The sequence below is a fragment of the Gavialis gangeticus genome, unplaced genomic scaffold (genome assembly GCF_001723915.1).
Source record: "Gavialis gangeticus isolate Ggan-Ray unplaced genomic scaffold, GavGan_comp1, whole genome shotgun sequence".
NCBI classification, from domain to species: Eukaryota; Metazoa; Chordata; order Crocodylia; family Gavialidae; genus Gavialis; species Gavialis gangeticus.
Window position 1 is genome coordinate 10,960,656 of NW_017728980.1, and position 24,434 is coordinate 10,985,089.

Here is a 24,434-nt window from a genome sequence, read left to right on the forward strand (position 1 = left end):
GCAATACAATACAAGACATCTAATGTCCACTGGCAAAACCTGTGCTTATATATTAGCATATTAGCACAGGTTTTGCCAGCTGTGCTAATGTGCAGTAGAATTAGTCCAATGGGCATTTAGCATCTCGTATAGACGTGCCCAATGTGTACCAAACCACGGTTGCTTTAACTAGGAGGAATAAATAGCCGAATAGGAAATATGGTTTCTATCAGTGCTTCTTCCCCAAATCTGTGCACCAAAGGGAGAGTGGGAAGGTGAGAACATGACTAATATGCATATTTATTGTTTTCTGGAGGAAGGTTAGTGGATACAACTGAGTGGAGGTTTAGGCCCTGTGAAGCTATCTGGTCTCATAAATAGATGCTCACTTGTTTTCCCATCCTTGATTATATGCATGTACCTGCTGCCAAACACACACACACACACACACACACACACACACACACACACAGAGCCAAAGTTTAACTTTTGCTGCTGTGGTTTTCGTACTGGTGTCAAGGAAGACCCCTGTCAATGAGCAAAGCCATATTCTCTTCAAGGTTTTCTTCCCTTTGTATCACAAGATGGTGAAAATCATTGTGGCATCAGAAAAGATAACATTGTCCCCTTGAATGAAGCTGTGTCCAAGTGTGCTATTGCCTTCTGCTGGACAAGATCAAAACTGCTCAGCTACGTAGAGTAGACTCCATACTGATCATAGCTCAAGTGATAGGGTCTGTGCTCTTCCGGAGGAGGGAGGAGGTGGGATGGTACTCTTGATCCCTGTTAAAATTATAAAAAGGAAAGAAATGTCAGCACTGCAACTTCAATGACTTTCCTTCAGAATTGCAATTTTGACCCTCAAAAGGACTAATGTCTTAGTGAAAATTGTCATGATTTTCTTTGCCTGGTTTATAGCTAGCTGTAAATGACACTAAGTCTTTCTATAGTACGTTTCATCCAGGGATCTCAGTGTGCTTTGTAAAGATCAGCAAATATCAATTTTGCTTTTACAGATAAAGAGATTAAGATTGAGAGGGGGCAAGTCCAAACACATCAAAAGCAGCTCTCAATTTTAGGTTCTCCATCTTAGATCTGATGCTCAGAAGTGCTTAGATTCAGCTGAAGTTAATGGGATCTGTGGGTGCTTTGATTCTCTGAAAGTCAGACCAGATTCCTCTCAGACTGGGCACTAGAAAACTGAGACACCCAATTGTAAAAAATGTTAGTGTAACTAGCTTGTGGAAGACCATGCAGTGAGACAGTCACCCACAGAGAATAGCAATGAGAAGTCCTGATTCTCAGTCTAGCACTTGATCTTTTCTACTAGTCCATTGTCTGCCAGCAAGTTGTCTTTTGAGGTTTACAACAGGAGTTGGGCTAAACTAGTGGTACTAGTTCAAGTGTGTTTGGAAAGAGATTCCAGTTCTCATGGGTTTGCACTAGAGCTGGTCTGAACATTTTGGCACCCATGAAACCTTTTTTTAAAGAAGGATTTTTTTCTAACCAGGCACAACCTGGTCCATCCAATTTTTCCAACCAGGAAATTTTTCCAACCAGGTCCATCACTCTGGGGTTTAAATCAGAATTCCTGCATGGTATCAAACTGCCCATCACTCAAGTAGAATCAGGGCAAGGTGTTGGGCCAGCCTTTAAAACATTAGAAAACTTGGATATTTAGGACAGGATTTGTACAACGGAGGGGTAAATCCAATGCCAAATCACAGGGAACAAAACTAGACATAGCAGATTACTACTTGTAAAGGGATCTGAGCTTGTATGTATTTCGATACATTGTGGTATGGGTTTTGGTACATCTCTACTTTTTACAGTTGCTCTATACATTGGTCTCTGTCTGGGGCACATTTCCTGTGATAGATCTGGGTGACTAAGATTGATGGATATAAAAGAATTAGTATTGATGACACATTATGCAAGGCTCAATAAGAACCGCAAGCATGCCAGATGCTTGAGAAGTTGGGAAGCCTTCAGTCATTTTCTTTTAATGTTATTATTTCCTTGGCCTGGCCTTGGATTATTTTCAAGAAAAGTGTGACAAGAGGCCAGCAGTTGACCGGAGAAGGCTTTTGATTTTCCGTCCAAACCTGTTAAATTGTGAAATGTGCACTTTGTTTTCAGATCAGTGATTCTGGAGTAAGTTGAGCCCTGATTTGCGTTTTAAATGAAGTTGGATGTGGTTTTAGGGAGGACCTTGAGCTCTGGTAAAGACGAGTGCAGCCCATTGAAATCAATGGACCTTTGTTAATTTACACCAGTCGAGGACTCAGCCTGGAAATGACATGGGGAGCAGTGGGAAACCCCAAAAAGCAACTTCCAGACATAAACACATTATGTGCAAAGCATAAACATTATTAAAACAACTCTAGCCCTGCAGGGCAGGGTTTTTCTGTAATGCTTTCTTGATTGCACTTCCTCAAGGCTGGTGAAGTGAATAGTGGGCTGATTATCCATGGACCGTGATGTAAATCAGTATGAAACTGTTCCCATTGTATGTGAGAGATGAACTTTGCATATTCATTGGAAGGCAATAGTCAGTCCTCTTCATATTCCTCCTTCAGGCTCTCCCAGGGCCTGATCCAAAGCCTGTTGAAGCCAACGGGTGCCTTTGTCCTGGCTCCTCAATCTGTTCCCCATTGCTGTTCTCCAACCTGAGCTGCAGAGGTTTACTGTGTTAAAAAAATAACGCCCTGCAAACACGGCCTACAGTATTGACCATTTAAATGATCACAGCTGTATATGATGCATTGAAAAGCAGATGGATCAATGACTTCTGGTGCAGAACAGATGACCAGAGAGGAGGAAAAATAAAGCAAGAAAAAATGCTCTCTCCACGCACAAGTCCAGGACACGGTAGTGAGCAGTAAAAAAGGGCCACATACAATGCATATAAACAGGATAGTTTTTGATCAAACCAAAAAAACCCCACCTCAGCGAGGAATCTGTGTCCTTTTACATCATGCTGCGTTTGAATGAGACTGTGGAGGTATGTCTGCTTCATGTGTCCAGCTCAGTGCACGCCCTTGCTCCAGCTCGCACACGGCCCACCAGGAAATGCAGCAGTGAAGTCTTTCTGAGGGCATCCCCTCCATCAGCTGATGTACTTGACTCATGTCCAGGGCGTACCCCCTAAATGCTGCATCACCACACTTCCCAATTTGATGGGTTGGTGTGAACAGGGGCGGATACATAAGCTGGGCTTAGGAACATCCCTCCTCGAATGCCCTAGGAACACAGTGCAACCAGATACCAAGAGCCTCACCCATAGTATGCACCACTGACTTCAACAGGACTTTATATTGCTTACTGTGAGCATCAGGACCTGGGCTTTAGCAAGTCATCACAAAAGAATCAGCCCCCCTCTAAAGATTTGTGTGAGTGCCGCATTTTACAGACGGCCACTCTTGGTTTGTACAGTCAGAGGACAAGGCTTTTTGAACAAATGCACAGCATGCATGCATTAATCTCATTACTCAATTATGACGGGCTTTTTCTCCTAGCACTTTAATTAAGGCTCATTTATTAAGCATTATACCATCTTTTGGTTAAACAGAAAAATCAACCCTAGGAGCTATACATGCCAAAAGATAATTGCCCCTTGGAATTCAGATGCTTCAGTAACTTAGACTGAAATCTGGGTGGATATATTTAAGTGTTGTTGTCTTTTTTCCCAAGCATATTTCATAATTTTTAAATATTTCCATGCCATAAACTTCAATACAAACTCCAGATCTAGTTAGGCAATCAAAATGTAGGGGCTTTTGGATAATTCTAATCAACCAAGTGCATTTCAGGCATATTTCTGTTTTCAGAGATGAGGTTGTTAGCATAATTTATTGTAGATATGAATTGCTGAGGGATAATAAATGGCACAAATGACTTTTTGAGGAACCTCAGGAAGGTGAGGGATGAATTTTAATTTTGTAAATTCAGATTATGATTTGCACCAGTGTAACAAAAATTAGAAGCACTGTTTAACTTTGTTGGAGACAGGGTAGTGAACATTTGGTCTGACCCAGGATGGCTGTTCTTATGTTCTTGTGCGTCTTTGGGGCTAGTGAAAGTTTTCCTGAAACCTTTAATAGAAATAGGATTGACACTAAGACTAACTCTATATTTTAAGGGTCTAATCAACAGATTGATCGAGGAATTAAAAAGCGATATAGAAACAATGAGGGGAAATAATTGTGGAAAAGAAATCACACCAAAATGCCACTTCTCAATTGACGTGTGGAAAGAGAAGTGCTGTAAAGAGCATAGCAGAGATGGAGCATTTGCTCCTGGAAGTGCAAGTTATTTAGATAGCTCTGATGTTTGGTGGGAGAAATGTAGGAGGGAAAAAGCACGTTTCTCCATGCTTGATGGGAATTCGCCAAATCACAGAGAATTTGGCCACAGACCACCTAATTAATAGGCCAATAATGCATCTTTCAGTTACTGTTAATACTGACTTTCTGGTGAAGGGCTTAGAGGTTCTGTCCAGATTCTCAGCAGAGATTATATTCCTCTGAAAAAGCTTCCAATGGACCTCACACGTGTTCACCAATAGATGTTTTGGGCAGAATGATGGAGAAAGGGTAAAAGCGCAGATGTGGAATTAGACTCCCACCGAAGTCAAGAAAAGTTACTTGTATCTTGACGTTGGGACCTACTACGACATTATGGATTGAGAGACCGCTGGCTTTTGGAAAATTTGATGGATGATAAAAGAGAAGGGTGCAGTAACTTGGGAATAATGGCTCTGCATTGACTTCTCAGATACGAACAACCTACAGACATTGGAAAATAGATGTGAGACCTTGCGAACATTCCTTAATTTTGATACAGAATACTATTTAGTGACATATTTGCAACTGAGCATCTTCTGGACTTGATGTTTTAACAATGTGATTTACTGTATTATCCCATTATGGTTTCTGCTGCTCCATAGACTCTTATTAAATGGTAATCCCACTCCCCTCTTGCAGACATCATCCTTGCATCGAGGGATAGCCGATGATGATGATAAGGGCAGGTAACTTCAAATGTTACTGCTTTGCCACAGCTTTATCTTGGAGGCCTTAGCCCGTTAACCATAATGTTTGTTAGGTACTGCTTCAGTCTGTCCCATTGGAAAGGATACCGCACAGCCCTTTGCTGACCACCCAAAGCTATTCTGTTTTGGGCTGGTTGCCATCTTTTCTGGGCAAATGTACAACTCATGTCTTGAACTGTGCCAGACTCACTGTTTGAGGTTCATTTTCAGCTTTGGAGCCTGGCTGCACAAAAAGGCTATATAGTAGTATTCACGTTACATATAATCTGACTCCCACTAGATAGTCTTCGGGGATTAACAAGGTACCCGCTGCCATACAGCATGTTTTGGCAGTAAGAAGAGCTGGTGAATCCCATGCCATCCTTTCTTCTGAGAGTCTTCAAGTTTCTTTTTGGCACGTATGTGCAATCAGGCCCAAGATATAAATACTGCCAAGACTTCTTGCAGAATACATGACATTTATATTGCTATGCAGTTTACTGATCTAAACATACCATTGCCTTGCCTTGATAGCCCAGGGCAAGTACTAACCAGTTTGTATGTAAGCATCACGCCATCTGAAAGGATGAGCGTGAGTAGAGACAGTATGTGCATCATCTATGCATGTTGAGAGAACATGATTCCCAGCTGAGGGTATCCAAATGTGTCTCCATCCTGAATTTGCATCTCTTTGGGTAAAAATGATGTGCCAGAACTAAGCATATGGTAATGTAAATACAACGGGTAACTATTGTGCCATCGCTTCACATGGGTTTCCATTCTCCGGGTGAGATCTTCAATTGACATAAATTGGTCTGGCTCCATTGAAGTCAACAGAGCCAATTTATATTTGCTATACATCTGACCCTATGAGATTAAAATAGATTTTTAGATAAAGCCCTGGGGAGTGTGCGTGTACGCACACAAGTGCATGAGTGAGTGGGTGTAGAAGAAAGTAGCTGAAAGAAAGCCTTAATTTCCTTTTATTTCTTCACAGAGAACATCAGATACATTGCAGTGGGGTTATTACCCATAAAGTTGGGACTTCTGGGCTCTATTCACATTTCCATCATTAATTATTAAATGATTCAGGGCAAGTCACCTACTATCTTTTCCATGATTCACGTTTCCCTAGTAGTAGTTAAGAGGGAATAACAGTATTTTCCTACTTCCTGTGGGATTGTGGGAATTGGTTGATATCTGAAACTTGAAACATGCTTTGAGATTGTTAGAGAAGACTGGGTATCCAGGATCAAGTTAGGATTTTTTTGTACAAATCCTGAACCAAACAGCTGGCTGTGTGGGTCCATCCAAGTGACCTCATGTAAAAAAATGTGCATGCACAAATTTTGGGTACTTCTAATGGAACTTCACTGGATCTGTCCATACTGTAAATCAGTTATAGTTTCAGTGAGGCTGCTGTCAAAATGTTATAAGCATAAAAAAAAAAACCCAACGGATTGGCTTGAAATTACACTTTTAGCAGTGTAAATTTATCAGCTTCAATTGGGTTACTACTGATTCATATACCTTTAAACCAGGAATCAAAATCAGGCCCATTATTCCTGTAAGAGGCCTTGCTTTCTGTTGGATTAAGGCATCCAGGCACTTCTGAAACTCCTACTAGGACACCATATGCATCTTTTGGCATTGAGATACCTTTAAAATTCTGGCTCTAAGTAACTTGCCCATGGCCACTCAGGACATCAGTTGCGGAGCCAGGAATTGAATCCAGGTCTCCTTAACCACAATCCAAACCACAAATCTCCTTGAGGCAAACCCGTGTCTTAACCACTAGAAAATCAAAGTGCAAAAGCCAAGTGCAAAACCGGAGTCTGAGGCCAAGCTTGAGGTTCTGAATGGTTCTGATCTTTAGGAAGTGTGTTGATCCATCTCAGATCCCTTCTGGGTTTGGTTTCTCTGGAGCAAAGGATTGTATTACATGTAATGAATTTCAGATTCTTGAAGTGAAGCACGCAGATGGTGCTTGCATTGGCACCCTGGGGATTTTGTATGTGGAAAAGTACGGGTAGAGTTTTGGGACCTGAGGAAAATTTCTTTTGACATTTCGGCCCTTATCTTCCAAAAGGCATGGGATAATTATCCTTCTAAGGAAGTGTTTGTGTTCACTGCGGGTTATACTTTATTCAGTGAGCTGTACCTTTACATGCATTTGGGTGTAACAAATAGCATTAACATTTGCAGGGCCTTTTGGGCGCTATGTTTTAAATGTGCTAAGATAAATAAAAGTGAGAAAGTGAGGGCAAAAGGAAAATTTTCCAGAGGTAAAAAGAGGGAATGTCACTTTGCCTGAATTGGTATTTCACAAAAGCATGCAATTAAAGCAGGCCCCAAAACCGAGCCATCGTATTAACGATAACATATATGTCGAATTCTTATGATATGCATTATGGTTTTGGGATCGGATCCAAGGCCCGTTTAGTTCCTTTCGCTTTGATGTGAGTATTGTATCAGTCCCTCAAAGAGATTAAAAAAGCTTTTTTTGATTTAAAAGAAAGCCAGCCTGATCAGGAGTTGTGAGCTATGAAGCTTCTGAGTTTGAATCCTGGTTCTTCTGCTCACTTGCTAGCCTATGTCTCAATTTACTTACTTATAAAATCAGAGCTAATAGCACTGAGCTGCACTGAGGGGTAATGCAGAGATAAATTAAATTAAAGTTTGCACAAGTGTTTTGAATGTATACAGATGCTATAAGAAAGTTGCCTATATATTGTTTTTTGTTATGCTAGACTTGGCAGCTGCAACACACTTGAATTATGTCCCATTAAGAAGTTACGAGGATTATTTTTGGTTGGGGACAAGGGGAAGTGGCAGAACTTTTACAGAGCTAGTTTTCTGGCCAGGCTCCATAGCTGGTATTAACAGTCTTTGACTTCACGGGAGTTGCACCCTTTGACATCCACACAAGATCTCTTCTTAGGTAGCTACCAAGAGAACTTCAGCTCTCATTATATCTTCATGAACGAACCTGTCCTAAAGCTTGAGGTTAATTTGTATTCATTTTCCTCCACTTAGCTAGACATCACACTTCAAGTGCAGGGAACAAAAGGAAAAGAAAGAAGAAAAAGATGGTGTGGTATAAAGCTCCCCAGTGGCACAAATGTAAGTACATTTGTTTTCCAGTAAATACACAGTATGACAAAAATCTTTTTGTGGCATACTTTTCCATAATGGAGGACAGGGTGAGAAATGGTGAGATATGGATTGTTAATGGTCAAAGATCAGCCACGGGTTCATTATTTACAATAGAGAGAGTTGAATTTCCTCTCATTGCCATCAGTTTTATGCTGGCTGTAATGTCACTGCCTTTGGTAGAATTAGTCCTGACTTATGCTAGCCGAAGTGAGAGAAGACATAGACTGAGGCCATTCAGAATGAAAGCCCCCTGATTCATCAAGGTGATTACAAACGTGGCACATTTTAAGCCTATGTGTGGATCCACTGCATTCATTGAAGTCAGCTGGGTTATCCTCATGTTAGTATCTCCTAGGTCCAGACACATCCAATTGGCTCTTTAAGCACATGTCAAATGTTCAGCATATGCATAGTTTACTTGATTCCAGAGGCCAACTTACAGGCATAAGGTTAACCAGGGACTTAAGCATTTCCAAGAATCAAGGGTAGTACCACAGAGGGTCCTGAGCACCAGCTAGGAGGGGCCAAGAACCTGCAACCTTCATTGATTTCAAGGACTTGTTGAACACATTTGCATGAGCTACAGCCATGAACATGTAACAGTGACCTAGAAGGATGGCTCTTCAGGCATTGCTGTTGGTAGAGAAATTAATGGGAAAGAGGCAAATTGTTAACGCTACATAGGAATATAATATACTAATGACTGAGGCCAGATAGGTTCATCATTTGGAAGCAAGGCAGAGTGAGCACGGCCTGCCAGGGTTGCAGTATTATTGCAAGTTCCTCATCGGCTATCCACATTAAATCATCTCCTGGGTGCCCTCTCAGCAGAATGGAGCCAAACAAGCACAAAAAAGGGTCTCTGAGATGTTGTAAAGTCAGTCAGCCTTGCTGTGAGCCACTGAAGGGAACCTCTAGTGGAAGCACATCTTGAGTGCACAAGGCTGCGAGATCTGGCCACCCTAGTACATAAGGAATTGGCATGCTCTCCCTTCCTTAGGGCTGTCGTTCAAGGAGAATTCAGTATTTCCTTTTTGACTCCTTTGGTTAGCCCTCCCTACAAGCCTAATGGCCCATGAAAGTTCCTGGGCCCATCTGATTCCACTTCATCAAGTCCGAACTCCCCTTTCTCCTAGCACCTGAGGATGCCTGTGAAGCCCGCTGTCCTCAGAACAAGCACAGCAAAGTTTGCGGCTCTTGCAAGCTTCTCTGTCCTTTCCCACCTGCTCTGCTGGTAGACCTAGAAGGAGCCATTTCTACAGCTGAGATGTGCAGGCTTCGTACCGTTCACCGAACAGCCGTCAATAAGTTTAATCCCCATAAACACGAGTGCGATTCAGACCAGCAAATGAGAGCTCCACAGCTCCATTGCCCGCGACCAGTCTCACCAGCTTCTTATTCCTCTGTGGTTAACCCCTCTCTCTCTCATTCCTTTCAGTCTGACCCTTAATTACTTTCTGAGCCTCCTTTGATTTGATACAACTAGAATTTATCTCATTTGTGCATTTCACACAGTAACTTCAAAAGCACCACTGGGTCCCTTTGAGGATAGGATTGTAGAGCATTGGCACTTCCATAGGTCACTTAAAGAAAATGAGAAGCAGCAAAATGGACAGTATCTAGAGAACGGTATGCTGAAGAACGTCATAAAGCCAAATGTGCCCAAAACGAAGGTACCCTTTCCCCGCAGTGTGTCCTTGTGCATAGGGCTGGGTAAGCAAAACCTCTATATCACTGTACCACTCTTTTAGTTGTGTCCCTGCAAACAGAGGGGATGTTTAACCTGGAATAAGTAGTGGTATGCTCAGCGTCTCATTTTGATCTCTGCACACAGACCATGAAGGATTTTTGGTGGGGCTACTTTTCTAAATTAAATAAAACTCCTGCTTTGTTGAAAATCTCTTTGATACACAGTGGGACTCCGCCATCATTTAACCAATGATTTTACATCACTGGAATGCAGAAAATCATCTAGAATTAAAAACAAGCCCTGTGAACAATTAATTCATTTTACATCACGGAAGGCAATGGAGTGCCACCAAGGATTAATTTGACCCGTTAATAATACTTAACCTAGTTTTGTAGATCTCAAAGCTCTTTTGACTTTCACAGTTTAGATCTGTAATGTGAAGTTTCTCTTGGAATGGGTCCATTTTAACTGGAAAAGGGGCTTATTTCTGAACAAAGTCAGAAAAAAAATAGCGTTTCTCTTTTTTTGCAGAAATTGGCCTATTTTTGCATTCTTAAAGTGCATGAAATTCAGTGTCAAGTACATTTTGTAACTCTTTCATGCCCCTCCAGCTATAACTCAGATGCAACCCGCTGTGCTGGGCTCAGAGACTGCAGGACATCCTGCCAATGACCCAGCATCTGCAGAAGCTTGTAACATATGTCCAGTGACTGTAGTTAGATGAGTCATGTGTAGTTAGGGTCAAGTTTCATCTCAGAGAAAATATTACAGCCTAGGAACAAACCCCTGAAAATAACAGGAATTGGGACTCTATTTGGGCCATAAACACAGGTTACAGCAGTCTGGCTATTTGCTTTAATCCCCTCTGATTCTATTTTAATTTTAAATGGTATTGCACTGTAAACCACTTTCATTTTTGCTCCTTTATACCATGACATAAGGACTTGGGATATTTTGGAACCTGCAAAAATGCCATTTGCACCTATATGGCCTACCATGAATTTTCCTCTGGTCTTGAGCTGACTGCCATTCCTGTGGTGCTGTGTCAACATCTTCATACAAAGGGCTTTCACACCCCTGCTAACCCCAGATGAACTCCATGTCCAAGGAGGGTTGGCTGTGTGTGCCCAAAGAGATGAGACAGGGCTGGAGTGAAAGCAATTTTGCCCCTTTCCCAGGCGGTTCTTTCTGTGCTGTACCTGAATTTGGCCTTTGGATCATGGCTAACATCAGAGATGGCAAGAGCCTCAGGTTAGGCCCTTTTCAAAACAGCCTTGGGCACTTAAGGCTTCAGCAAGCCAGGTTTTGAAAGGTATTTTTATGCCAAAAAATACAGATAGGCCCTTAGACACTTCTGAAAATCCCACTAGTTACTTCAATGCCCACATGCTTCTGGTAATCCAGACAGGTGTTCAGCAGTATCTTTGGTACCCAAATATCTTTCAAAAGCTGGCCCTACGGGCCTAGGTCACTTTTGAAAACAGGACTTCAATTCTTAAGTCATTTTGGCATTTTTGAAAAGATTATGCTGTGTTTGTGCATAGATACCTCAATATATAGCCTTATATCTTGTGTGGAAAGTTCAAACTCTATGCCAGCCCTCAGCCGCAGCGTCTGGTAATCATGATTGCCAAAGGAACGGCTTTGGAGGGAGCGTGAGTGCTGTTTCAGGTGGGCATGCAGCAGCAACAGGCTCTCAGGGACCACTTTGGTTCAGCCAGAAAGAAAAGGAGAAAGAAAAGTCACTTGAGTTTAAAACTTTTCAGTTGGGAAGGAGGGACTTCATTTTAATGGGAAGGGGCAAGCGGGGGAACATCTTTTAAATGGCCTCTCTGGAGGAACAGGGATGATGCAGCCTTCGAAATACCAAAGAAACTGCCTGAGATAGTCCCATTGCTAAGACCATATCTGGACAAGGGATCTAGCCCACGCAGCCTTTGGTGCAGTGAATACTCCCAGCGTCAACACAGTAAATAGTTAATCTGCAATTTGCAGTGATGCCTTTTACCCTGATGCATTTTGACCAGCACTATGCTTGGAGTTTACCTGAACGCACCAGGGATTTGGACTGGCATACATACAAACGATGAGGCCACTGAGAGCAGCAGTTCCCACTGCATGGAAGGTGTAAGGCTCTTAAAATGGAGGTGCTTGTTACATGGTGCTTTCAGCGGAGCTGGTGCAGAGCCATGGAGATATCAAACTGTTCTGATGTAGCAAAGCAGCCGGCGAGTGTTGTGCAAAAAGTGGAGGCGAAGCTGGATTACAAGGGTCTTGCTATGCATTTTTGCTTACCGACATGGCCTTATATATTTGGGTGTGGTTTAGTGGGTAGGAGCCAGATCGGGACAGGACCTCAAAACATGCACAGTGCCACAGTGAGGGCTGTTTGATAGTGGGGTAGAGCAAACCTTTCTTCATTTCCCGCCTCTCCTCTGAGCAAAAAGTTGGTGAAGGCATTTCATGTCAGTTAGTGAATTTAACGATGCCCTGGAAGAAGGAGGGGGGGGGGGGAAAAACTGTGTTTGCTTGTTTCCTAGGTACACCACAGTGCCCACAGCAAGTCTCGCCACTCCCAGAGAAAGTTTGTGCAAGTCCTAAAATAATTTCATCCCACTGGCCCACAAATATTCCCATTTGGTGAGCCTTATATAGAGTAATTACTGTTTAACATGGCACCACAGCTAGGTCAGGGCTTATTTTGGGTTGCGAGTTATAAAAAGCTGTTTGTAAAAAAAATGCCCCTGTTTGTCAATCTGTCATTCTGAACAAACGGGTCTAGAAACTTGGGAGTTTACTTTTTCCTGTTTGTTTGCTTTAGGCGTCAGCATTCATCAGAGGGCTGGCAGCGGTACCAAATGCATCTAGCCATCACGTCCTGGTTTATCTAGATGTGCCTGCACTTTAATTATGAAAATGTAATTGCTAGGTAGCCAGGTGTTGTGGGAATATTGACCCCACAACACCTGCCCAAAGATGCGTGTTTGGAAAGGGGGTTAAACCCAAACAGCTACATACCACGGCAGGTAACAGGTGTGGCCACTGAGGAAGAGGTTAAGGCAAGACTCTTGCCTTTGCGTTTCATCCAAATGGCCCCTTATGTGCTCCAAGCACAGTGAAATTTAAAGCAATCAGTTTTTACAGCTGCTTTGCAATAGAGGCAACTCCATTAACCACATTTTACAGATGGGAAAACAGAGGCAGAGAAAAGTAAGTGTGACTTGCTCAAGACCACACAGTGAATCAGTGGCGTAGCTTTTGGATAAGCATCATGGAGCTCAGGTTCCTATTCTTGTGCTCATGCTTCAAAGTTATTTCCGATTGTAATAACAGGTTGTGTAAAGTGCCCAGTGCACAGACAGCATGTGTGCGCCTAATTTTGTTTGGCTCATTTCTAAAATACAGCTAGCTCCAAGGTGAGAGACAGCAGCTCATTAATGGTTCAGATTGTGCAATAATATAGAATGGGAAGTCAAGGATATTGTACTCAATTATGTAATTACCCATGTTGAAAGCTGGCCAAGATACCACCCACACTCTCGCAGAGAGAATTGCAGCTTCTTTAATGGTACCAGGGGAGACAGTATTGTTCAGAGGGTTAGAGCTGGAGACTCTTGAGTTAGGACCCAGGTTCAGTTCTCAGTTTTTACTCTTGTCTCATTGCATTGCCTGGGGTAATTCATTCCCTGACCCAGAGTGATTTCTAACAAGGCTTTCACTGGAAGCAACTATGTGAAATGATAGAAAACACAGTTACAGGCACTGCTTACCACACAGCATGTGCTCCAGCTTTGTCTCCTTATATTTATCAGGGACCACACTCTGCCTGGAATACCATACAAGTCCATAGAGACATCTAATGGCTTCAAGCAAACAGGTTGCGGCAGAAATCACACTTCTCTTGGAAATTCCCATTTGAGTGGAAAAGATGTCTGGTTTCCTTCTCTGCATGTTCTGCCATTTCATGCACCAGGCCAGGTCTTCTCACCCCAGCGCACAGTATTTATGTGCTTTTCCATCTGAGCCATGATCTGCAAAGGAGTGCAGGGAAAGCAAATCTCATGTAGGGGTGTTTCCGTTCGCATAGACTTCTGCTGCTGAGAGCTGGACGCAAGCAAGTGCAGGTTCAGAACCATTCTGTCTCCCTTGCTTGCACAGATACATTCAAGCCTCACCTGGGGAGCTCAGCAGAAACATATGTTCCAGGTAAGGAGCCAAACCATCCTCCTTGTGCAGCAATAGGAGTGGTAGGAAAACAAGAGTTAACATGTCACTGTGCTGGGCATAGCAGCACAGTCAATAACTTGCCAGCTCCTTGGTCATCATCATTCCAGCAACTGAAATCTGCTAAGATATTCTTGATACTGTGTTGATTTTCATCAGCTTGGCTGTTTCTAAATATGATGCTTTGCCTCTCTGGACAGGCATCAAGGGAGCATACCAGGTACATGTTTCAGAGGCCTAAAAAGAAGCGAATTTTCTTGGTCCATTGATTTTCTTTCTTTGAGATGATCTATACCAGGCCCAGTGCTTTGTTGGGAGAAATTAGAAGCCAGGCAGTACGGAAGATAAAAGAGAGAATAGGAACTGCTCGTAGCTGGATGGGAAATGGTTTTCTGAGCCTGTGAGCACTTATGAAATCTCAAAATGTTTTCCTGTTTTGCATTGAGACCAAACCGGGAACTTTCAAAACAGTTCTTGAAAAGCAAAAGAAAGACACCCAACCACAGCTAACAGGCTAGCGATCCAAGCATTCACCTGGGATTTAAGAGAGACAGATTAAAGTGCCTTATCCATCAGGCAGAGCTGGGTCTGGAGCCCGTATCACCCAGAGGTGAGCACCTTAATCACCAGCTTATTGGTTATTTGCAGCTTGCTAGCTCTGATTTTACCAGAAACCATCTCAGTGAAAGCTTGATTAAAATAGATGCACCGCTCCAAAAAGCTTTGGTTTTTATGAGTAGGCCTTTGCCAACAAATACAAAGAAAAAAGAAAAGCTTGGTTGAAAAATTCCTGATCTGCTCTGGACATTTTCTCAGTTTTTTAGTTTTCTTCCTTTGTGCTCTTGTACACCCAGACTTGGTTATATTTCCTCCCGATCAAGTTTCCGTACAAGCTAGAAGGTAAGCACCAAGCTTCACCAAGTAGATATACCAATCTGCCTTGCTTCTTAAGCTGGACGGCCTCCTTGCAGGAATAAGAGAGGAGGTCACTTCCCTTGCCTATCCAGATGTAGGCCTCTCTGCTATGTGATCAGCTGCCAACTATCTCTTGTGCTGTCTGCTCGTTGCTGCTGGGGTCCTGAGACTTCATTTCATATCTCAGCATCATCTTCAAGAGCATCAGCTTGTCACTCCATCCCCAGCACGTCCTTCTGCCTTGTAAGAGTCTTTTGATAAATGAGGTGGGTCGCTCCCAACGAGCATATGGCGAGATCAGGAGGATTAGCCAAGGGAGCTAGGCTCCTGCACAGCCTCTTTGCTGTATCTCAGCAGAGCGCTGGTGATTTTTCGATTGCATTATGGAGCATGCACAAGCTACCTGCCCACCCCAAAAGAGCCTCATGAGGATTGGGTGAAGTGGAAGCAAGCAATTCCTAATGAAGCCGGTGAAGAGAACAGCTAATGGCAGAAAATGACCGCCCACCACGTACTCCTTATTTCCTGACCACGTCTGAGTCATTTTGTGACAATAAATCAAGTGGAGGAGCAACAGGGCTGTGAGTGTCCAGACACAGGGCCTGGCCAAGGTGCTGCCTGTTGATTTGCATGGGAGCGGAGGGCTCCTTCTAGTTTTAGGGGTCATGCGGGGATTGGGGTAAGGCTGCCTTTTTTTCCTTGCAGCTGACCATCGTGCCCTTGTGCTAACTGTTTGCCATCTACGCTCACCTCTGCAAGCCTGGCCAACATGGCCAAACAGCAGCAGCTAGTGCTCCATCTTGTAGGATAACACGATGCTTATCTGAATGCAGAGACATAAACGGTAGGAGATTGAATGCAAATGTAGCATCTAGCAGCCCTGTGCTTTCTCGCAAACTATTGATTAGGTGTCTGATTTGCTTTCCCCTGATAATAGGCCATAGGAAGAAGCCAATAGGGCGAGGAGAAAGAAAACCTGTCATGATCATTCGATGCAGCTGGCGAGCCAATAGGGAGACACAGCCAGCCGATTGGGTTAGAAGAAAACAAGGGTTGGGGATCTGTCTTAGCAACAGCAGAAAACAACTCTTTCCCCCTCCCCTCCATGCCCACAGTGCAGCCACACTGGAAAGTTCCTGATTATGTTTCTTAATGCTTTTGTTTCGCTGAAACCCAATTTGAACGTGACTGGTTTGGCTCACGGACTCGCCATCTTTACCTGTTCACTCCGTGATCCTTAACAGAGGACGGATGAGTTTCTTTTCCTTTTTTTTCCTCTTTTTCCTGGCCAACTAGTTATTCTTCTAGTTACCTTAATTTCGAATTCCTTTGTGTCTGCAGTGGGGACTGAAAATGAAGGTGGGTTTTGATCCATTTGCAAAAGAGAAAACAATACAAAACAGGGACCCACAGTAGGACTCCATTTTCTCTGGTATCTGTTAAATCTCAAAGGAAGCAGGCTGGTGCAGTGCTCAGAGTTGGCAGTCACGGTTGTTTGCTCAGCTTCTTCCAGCAACTCTCTGAGTAAACTTGGGCAGATGATTTAACCTCTCTGGCCTTGCTTTCCCTGGAAGTCCTCCTGGGTCTGCTCTGCAGCATACAAAATCCAGATCGCCCCGCAACACAGCTGATGCCTAAAAGTCCCAGCCGCAGAGCTTGCAAAGTGCATTGAGGTCCTCTGACGATAGAGGCATTCCCTGCAGAGCAACGTCTGCTGAATAACGTGGAAGTCACCCCTTTCGGGCAGCATGGGTGAGATCTTACGGTCCTTATAGTGAAGGTACAGAGCATGGGGACGCAGCACAGTCTAGTTGATCAGTCGGTGAATAGGGAATCAGGAGAAAGCCGATCTAAGCCCAGTGCCACCAGGACCTTGCTGTGTGGCTTTAGGTAATTTATTCCAGCTCCCCACACCTGTTTTATCACCAACCTGTAGTTTGTCTTTTTTAGTTAGATTGGAAACTGTTTGGGGAGGAGGGCAGTTTGTGCTACAGCTCTGTATAGCACAATGACACCTCAGTTTCTTGCAGGAAATGGAAGCAGTATCCTGAGAGTATACCAAGGTACAGGGTTTTTTTTTTCCCCGTTTAGTCAAGGGAAAATACAACAAGCAATTAAAACCAAAACCCGTCTGAGCATTTGCAGGAAATCAAACTTTGCTGTTCTCTGAAAATGACCTTCATTGTCCTCTCCTCACCTGGTGCCTTCCCCAGCTCATAAGCATTCACACTTTTATCTCACTATTTGCATGCTGATAATGGACATAGATTTTGTTAGTGTTGCATCTGTCGAGACGACGGGTACAATAATAGAAGCACCATCGGGACCAATATATATTGGTCTGAGGAGTGTGTCCAATAATGTCTAGGTCAGGGAGCCTTTAACTGCAGAGTCAGGGAATTTAGTCAGCTGTCATCACTTCTTAATTAAAAATAGCTGAGACGCGCTTGCATTCCAGTACTGTGTGTTAGCTCATTTGTCATCTGTCCTCTGCTCACCAACAAGCCACCCCTTCTTCTCACCCCCAAAAGAGAGACGATGCGCGGAAACTTAGCAGGTACAAAGACAACAGAGCAGGTTTTAGGTGATGCCATATATGAGAGAGGAAAATACCTTTGCATGCCACACGTACCTCACCTGTGGGACTCACTGCTGTGAGATGACATTGAGGCAAGGGTTTAGCAGGATTCAAGGACTAGGATTTTTAATGGCATGGTATAACACTATAGATAGATAGATCTATCTGTCTATCTATCTATCTATCTGTATGTATATGTGTGTGTGTGTGTGTGTGTATGTATATCTATATCTATATATATATATATATAAAATGATGGATGCCCACACTCAGGCTTCAGAAAAAAGGCACTCAGTTGCTGCCTGAGGTTTGGGAGGAAAAAAAACTTACCTTATGAGCAGATTAACCCACAGTTTTCTACCCTAGCCATTCTGCACGGCCAAGGACAGAAGAGACGGTGGGTTTGGTCCGGTCGGGAGTTCCCGGTCTGATGTACATAACTGATTGGATTCCTCGCTCCCCACTAAATGAAATTTTGCAATAGTGCTGATAGCTATCACCTTCCTGTAGGATTCACTAATTTATCTGCAAAATTCCTGAGGGGACAGAGAGATGGGAGGTTGCGCCAAGGTCCAGGAGCTGCAGAGGGAGATAAATAGCATTTTGAAATGAAAATGCAAGCCTGTTTCCTTCCCTGCTTCTCCCCCTGCCTCCAAAAGAGAGAATACTTTGCTTTGCTGAGATGCTATTTAACAATTTAACACTTCAAGGCATGGGGATTTTTTTTTTCCTGGCTTCTCTCTCTCCAAATAAAGTACTGGTGGAAATGTATTGGGCCTGCTTTGAATCTGTTACCAAATTCTGTTGAAAGCCGTTCCTGTTTTACACCAGTGAGAGTGAAAAGAGAATTATATCTCTTCTGTTTATTATACCCCAAAAAGTGATCGTTTGGATCCTTTTGATACCAAAATAATAGAGCCAGATTCATGCCTGGTATAACTTTTCTAAAATCAATGGAGTTACGTAATGGTAAATGTGACCCTCTGTCTTCAAATATTATAATTTATTACATTTATTACATTTATTATGGTAGCACTGAGGGACTAGCTGAGAACACGAAGCCAGTTTAATAGGAGCTGGGCACACAGAGCAGGAGAAAAATTCCTGTGTCAGTCAGGAATAATGTAACAGCCAAATAATTTAATATCCTCTGATGAGCGAGTGGCTAAACTCTGCTGCTTCCCATTCTGGAAATTACAAGAAAACTTCAGGAAATTAAATGCTCAAATCCTATTGAATCTCTATGCCATTTTTGGCACCTAATTGTCATAGGCTTTTTTAAAAATCCAAGCCTCAACTGCTTAGCAGTCCAATCAAGTATTGGAAGAGGGCGTTAATGGTAATCCAGTTACAGTTCACTTAAACCTCTGGGAAGTCGACCATGTATTTTCCAGGAGTCAACTAAAGTGCCTCATGTATGGCACCCAAAGCAGAACAGGAGTGAGAGAATCATCGAATCATAGAAAACAAGGTCTGGATGGGACCTCGGGAGGTCACATCTAGTCCAGCCCCCTGCTCAAAGCAGGACCAGCCCCAACTAGATCATCCCAGCCAAGGCTTTGTCTAGCCGGGTTTTGAAAACCTTCATGGATGGAGACTCCACCACCTCTGTGGGGAGCCTGTTACAGTGCTTTGCTATCCTCATAGTAAATACATTTTTTCTAATATCTAACCTGAACTTCCTTTGCTTCAACTTGAGACCGTTGCTCCTTGTTCTGTCATCTGCCATCACTGAGAACAGCCCAGCTCCATCCTCTTTGCAGCCCCCCTGCAGGTAGTTGAAGGCTGCTATTAAATCCCCTCTTCCTTTGCTGCCCAGTGCAGTAGTCTGGGAGCTGACCTTGCCTGTGAAGACTGTGGCAAAGAAAGGGCATTGCTCACTTCCGCCTTTTCTGCATCCCCCATTCAGTAAGGGACCCGCACTTTCCCTGATCCTCCTCTTGCTACCAATATACTTGTAGAAGCCCTTCTTGTTCCTGTTCACATCCTTTGCTAGCTGCAACTCCAATTGCGCTTCGGCCTTCCTGGCTTCATCCCTGCATGCCCAAGCAATGCTCTTATATTCCTCCCTAGTTACTTGTCCAAGTTTCCACTTTTTCCTTGTTGTGATTTAGTTTTCTGAAGATTCCCTGCAAAGCCGAGCTGGTCTTCTGCTGTACTTGCTAGTCTTCCTGCGCATCGGGGTGGTTTGTTCCTGCACTCCCAGGCTTCTTTCAAGTGCAGCCAGCTCTCCTGGACTCCTCTCCCCCTCAGTCTGGCTCTCCAGGGGATCCTGCCCATCAGTTCCCTTAGTGACTCAAAGTCTGCTTTTCTGAAGTCCAGTGTCCTTACTCTGCTGCTCTTCATCCTTCCTTTCCTCAGGATCCTGAACTCAAGATCCTGAACTCAATCAATTTGTGGTCGCTGCTGCCCAGGTTGCCATCCATTACCACCTTCCCCACCAATGCATCCCTGTTTGTGAGCAGCAGGTCAAGAAGAGCACGGCCCCTAGTTGGCCGCTCCAGCACTCTCCAAAATCTTCCTGGACTGCTTGCGCACTGCTGTATTGCCCTCCCAGCAGATGTAATGGTGATTGAGGGTCCCCCATGAGAACCAGGGCTACTGATCTGGAAACACGTGCTAGCTATTTAAAGAAAGCCTCATCCACCACTTCCTCCGGGTCCAGTGGTCTATAGCAGACTCCCAGCACGACATCACCCGTGTTGCTTTCCCCTCTGCCTATAACCCAGACTCTCAACAGGCCTATCTCCAGCTTCATACCAGGGCTCTGCGAAATCATATTGCTCTTTTACATAAAGTGCAACTCCTCTTCTCCCCCCCCGCCTGTCCTGCCTGAACAGTTTGTACCCATCCGTGATGGTGCTCCAGTCATGCAAGCTATCTCATCGTTCTCTGCTATTCCAATCATGTCGTAGTCTGGTGACTCTGCAAGGACTTCCAATTCTTCCTGCTCGTTTCCCCGGCTCTGTGCATTCATATACAGGCACCTGAGATAACTAGTTGATTGTCTTGATTCCTCAGGAAGCATGAGAGCACCCCGCTGTTGCCTCCTCCTGCCTGGACTTCTTCCAGGTCTCCCTGGATTCATGCAGCCCATCAGTTTTCTGGATTTGTCCCTAGCTTTCCCTGCTATTACATGGAACTGTGGGTGGGAATGTCCCCTAAGTATTTACTTAAGGAAGGTGACACACATTTAAGAGGATGAGAACCGACATTATTTTAGCTCCTCCTGAGTCTTTCTAGGAAGTTGTCCTTGTTGCTGGAAATGGAGCTCTATTATGAAAGTGAAACCACTCTGTCCAGAAGTACATCACTCATTCACTCAACAAAATCAGCCCGTTGCCACTTGAACTGAAGGAGAACTACTTCAGCCAGTACTAGAGGCAGCTCCTATATCCACTGTATGGTATGGATACTGTAGTGATAACAACTATAATTTACAGAAGCTCCCAAACAGGAGACGGAAGGAGCTGGAAATTGGGAAGTGGTCCATCAGTTGTGTAACTAGTTAAGTTATTGAATTAGAAAGAGACAGAAGGCTTACAGAGGTTGCCTATATCTCCGCTATAAAATTCACTGGTGCTTAGTTCTGCTCATCCCTTGTATACCTATATCTATTAAACCCAGTAATCATTACAGCTACTGGAGGATGATTTTGTTAGCTCTGGCACACAAATCCCACTTTGCAGGCAACTTTGCTGGGAGTTTTACATGCAGATCGTGTATGTGGTACAACCTGCCTGACACCCTTGGCAGACTGTGTTATATATCTCCTTTAGTGCTAAATGCACACACATTATGGAAAGGCAGAGCTTGTACTCATTAACCACTTCCCTCCATTCTGTGCGTCGTTGGAGTGCATCGTAAGGGGACAAGGAATAATTGGTAGGGAAATGTCATGGAGCATCTATTGGCTTTGACTTAATCTTGTTCTGAGTTTTTCTGCTCTGCCAAAGAGCATCTCAAGGTGCACTAGCCCAGGGAGAATGAAGCAATGAGGAAAGGTTCCCAGGGGCCCCTGCTATCAATTTTAGAGCAGATCTAGGACAAATTTAATGACAGACAGGTGACAGTGCTTGAGGGTGACAAGCTGTACAAACATTTCAGAACCTCAAACAAGTTTTGTGTAAATTTGGCTTTTCAGAACTTCATCTGTGGAGCTCAAAGCACACGACAAACATTAAGCCTCATAACCCTTAGGTGGGGTAAATTAACCTCAGGTTATCACTGTAAATTTTTTAACTATAAGGCCTCCGTCTTCTTTGCTTACAGGTCCTCCTTAACAAAAATCAAAACCCGTAAGTTATTCCTTCTTAGAATCAGAAAATAACACTCCTGCAGTATATCTCCACTGAATCAAAGTCCTTGTCTCCTCTTCTCTTCAAGGAACCCTAGAGGCTTCTTACCTTCATGTCAGTGGAGACATTTTCAGATTGCACAAAACTTTTTTCAGACTAATTAAGCTCTGATGACTTCAGCTGTATTTGCAGCTTCTGATTAAGGCCATGATACTAATTAAACTCTTGAATGATTAAAAATGCAAATAGTCAGACCTGTGTTCAGCAGCAGACTTTCATTTCCATGCTTCAGGACAGCAGAGGGAATATTTTGGCATCATCACTGGTGGTGACAGTCTTTTTTTTTTTTTAAATTGCTACATTCTACTTTATGCAGAGATAACATTGGCTGCTGGGGTAAATGTCATGTCTGTCTTGCAGCTAGAGGAGTAGGTTTGATTAAACGAAAACAGAATAAAAGACCCCTCTCTCTATTGGTGACTTGGTGGAGAGGATGAGGATTTGAACGCACCACAGGGACTGACTTCACCTCTCATCTCTACAGGTAGAACCTGCTTCCCTAGAAAGCAGAGGTAAAATTCCTACAGCCAGATCCTATTCCCCCTCGTAGGCATCTCTTAAGTGTGACTGTATTTCATCTTGCTCAAGTCCCTGAAAAGCTATTAATGCAGAAGATAGGTGGGGTCTCCTCCTTGTTTTTTGTGACTTAGTGTTAAGGCTAAGATGAAGGCATGTTATAAAGATAGACATGTTAATGGTTTCAAGGGGCTTGAACAGAATGGAATAAGATTGCACTTAGTGGCTTTGATGTCTAAGTACCACTTAGATGCCTACTACATGAAACAGAATCTGACTTTTAGTGGGTAAAATCCATCCCTGTGCAGAAGGTTGGCGGCAGGAGGCCAGTGCTTCACTTGCACCTTGTTTTGAAGGCTTATGTGGGATGTAAGCACAGGCTGGCATTCTTGGGGAGGATTAAACCCAGGGAGAGTACAATCTGGGGAGCTTTTGAGGAGATTTCATTAGGTTGGGTTGGAGACTTATTGGCTGGGGGAGGTAGAAGAAGCTGGAAAAGCTGTTGCAAAAGCTGTGTCCCATCGTTGAATAAGTAGCAAATGTTTTACTCTCTCAGGCTGGAAATTCAAGATAGTGCAGCAGCAGCATCATGAGACTAGGAACATAATTTCCATGCTGTATCAGACCAGAGCCTTATCTAGCCCAGTCTCCTGTCTCCAGCAGCGGTCAGACCCAGATATCTGGGAGGAAAACCCAGGGACCTTGCAATAGTCAGTCCCAACCTACCCTGAATGAATATTGCTTTAGTTAATTCATCAAGAAAGACATTTTAAAAAAAGAGAAGTGAAAAAGGCATTCAAGTGCAGCTATACCTTGTCACATGGAGTGTACCAGGTCTGCAGATGGTGTAAATTGGCATATATCCACTGAAGCCAGTGGAGCTGTATCAGTTTCTGCCAGCTGAGGATTTACCCCAGTCTTTCCAGTTGGTTCCAGTTGGGCATGCGCGTGATGATAAATGGGATTTCTGTCAACATTTTTTGGAGACTGTCCTTTTAATATGCTAAACCAAAGGATAAGTGGTAATTACTGTACCTAAAAATGGTGGATTTTACCCTCCTGCTTACAATGGGCTGCAGGTGTTTCACAGCCAGCACAAGTTAACAAGGACAGGCGTCTTGGCCGAATGCCAACATGATAAAATCGTCCAGGGGGAGAGGGGGAAAGAAAGAAAGAGAGAAAGAAATCACAAGAGTCATTCCATGCTGAGGTTTTGTGCTTCTGTGTTTCCTGAAATGAATACAGCGGTCAGTAATCAAAGGTTTAAAAAGTCATTCAGCCCCGCCTGCATGCCCTCCAAATTAGAATACAAACCATCTGCACGGCGGGATGGAGTGCCCTTGAAAGACAGCCCTTCAGATCCTGACATCCATTACACCAAGGGAAGCAGGAGTAACTCCACTGACGTTACCGAGTCCCCTGGATTTCGGATTCTGGCCGTGTGTGCGCGCCTCTGCCAGAATAACATTTGGGGCCCAACCCTTTTATATGGTATCACCATAGTAATAGGCGTCTCTTCGCCAGAGCTGATGAGGCATCTCTGCAGGATTGTCTAACTTTAATTACTCCCTCTCAGCCAAAATTTGAGCTCCATAGAAATAGAGGCTCTGAAGACAAGGGAGACCAGTCACAGGTCAGCACCCTCCCACCCTCAACCGCTGGAGAGCCAAGTCTAGGGCCAGCAGTCCCAGATGCCACAATAAATCCCACGCTTTGTCTAGAAGTTGTAACTCTGTTGGCAAATCGGGGGGGAGAAAGGACATGCCGTGGGAACACTGAAATAGCATGCGTGTCTATTGCTTTGTCCATGGTGTTGCTCTGGAAAGCCCATGTTGTGAAACAAGAAATCTAAGGTGGGATGCGAAGAGATTTAATGGTACCGCAGCTCCTGAAAAAACTGGAATATAAAAGTATAAAAGGAGAGATGGAGCAGAGAATCAGCAGCCAAGGATTTGATTCAGCGCATGCCAGATACCAGGGTGTACT

The 24,434-nt window shown here is 43.7% G+C and overlaps 1 long non-coding RNA gene across 1 annotated transcript; it reads right to left on the reverse strand.

Annotated features, from left to right (window-relative positions):
• Positions 1-259: 259 nt before the first annotated feature.
• On the reverse strand, positions 260-19,029 carry LOC109292494. The gene is made up of 2 exons (XR_002096131.1): positions 17,905-19,029; positions 260-762 (listed from the first exon to the last, which is right to left on the reverse strand). It is a non-coding gene; the product is annotated as an uncharacterized LOC109292494 (long non-coding RNA).
• Positions 19,030-24,434: the final 5,405 nt, after the last annotated feature.